Source organism: Arachis duranensis, chromosome 4 (assembly GCF_000817695.3).
Source record: "Arachis duranensis cultivar V14167 chromosome 4, aradu.V14167.gnm2.J7QH, whole genome shotgun sequence".
In the NCBI taxonomy this organism is placed as follows: domain Eukaryota; kingdom Viridiplantae; phylum Streptophyta; class Magnoliopsida; order Fabales; family Fabaceae; genus Arachis; species Arachis duranensis.
In genome coordinates, this window is record NC_029775.3 from 92,697,562 (window position 1) to 92,698,892 (window position 1,331).

The 1,331-nt window shown below is 44.7% G+C and overlaps 1 pseudogene; it reads right to left on the reverse strand.

The window, feature by feature from the left end:
- Positions 1 to 1,331, reverse strand: part of LOC107484908 (UDP-glucuronic acid decarboxylase 6-like) — a 12,557-nt pseudogene that overhangs the window by 4,628 nt on the left and 6,598 nt on the right.

The window sequence follows — 1,331 nt, forward strand, 5'->3', positions numbered from 1 at the left end:
GAGAGTAGAAGAAGAAGAAATGAGGAAGAGGGAGATGGTGGTGTTTAGGTTGTGTGAAAATGAAGGGTTGAAGAAGGGTATTTATAGGAGAGAGGGGGGTAGTGGTTCGACCATTATGGGTGGGTTTGGGAGGGAAAGTGGTTTGAATTTGAAGGGTGAGGTTGGTGGGGATTTATGAAGGATGGATGTGAGTGGTGAAGAGAAAGATGGGATGGGTGAGTGGTGTTTTAGGTAGAGTGTTATAGAGATGTGTGAGGGGGAGAGAGAGAGGTGGGGTAGGTGCGGATCCTGTGGGGTCCACATATCCTGAGGGGTCAAGAATTTGTCATCCCTGCTCCAATTAGGCGTGTAAACGCCCTTAGTGTGCAATCCTAGCGTTTAACGCCAGACTACTGCTTGTTTCTGGCATTAAACGCCAGCTTTTATTCCTTAATGCTAGGCTGCAACCTGTTTCTGGCGTTTAACACCAGCTTGTTGCTTTTTTCTAGCGTTTAACGCCAGTCTAGTGCTTCTTTCTGGCATTTAACGCCCAGGATGGTGCCAGACTGGGCGTTAAACGCCCAACTGCTAGGCTTACTGGCGTTTGAACGCCAGCAGCATCTTCCTCCAGGGTGTGCTATTTTTCTTCCTGTTTTTCACTCTGTTTTTGCTTTTTCAGTTAATTTTGTGACTTCTCATGATCATCAACCTACAAAAAAGATAAAATAACAAAAGAAAATAATTAATTATAAAACATTGGGTTGCCTCCCAACAAGCGCTTTGTCACTAGCTTGACAGAGGACTCTCATGGAGCCTCAGAAATGCTCAGAACTGTGTTGGAACTTCCCAACACCAAACTTAGAGTTTGAATGTAGGGGTTTAACACCAAACTTAGAGTTTGGTTGTGGCCTCCCAACACCAAACTTAGAGTTTAACTGTGGGGGCTTTGTTTGACTCTGCATTTAGAGAAGCTTTTCTTGCTTCCTCTCCATGGTCATAGAGGGAGATCCTTGAGTTTTAAACATAAGGTAGTCCTCATTCAATTGAAGAATCAACTCTCCTCTGTCCACATCAATCACAGCTTTTGCTGTGGCTAGGAAGGGTCTTCCAAGGATGATGGATTTATCCTCATCCTTCCCAGTGTCTAGAATTATGAAATCAGCAGGGATGTAAAGGCCTTCAACCTTTACTAGCACGTCCTTTACTAGTCCATAAGCCTGTTTCATTGATTTGTCTGCCATCTCTAGTGAGATTCTTGCAGCTTGTACCTCAAGGATTCCCAGTTTCTCCATTACAGAGAGTGGCAGGAGGGTTATGCTTGACCCCAGGTCACAAAGAGCCTTCTCAAAGGG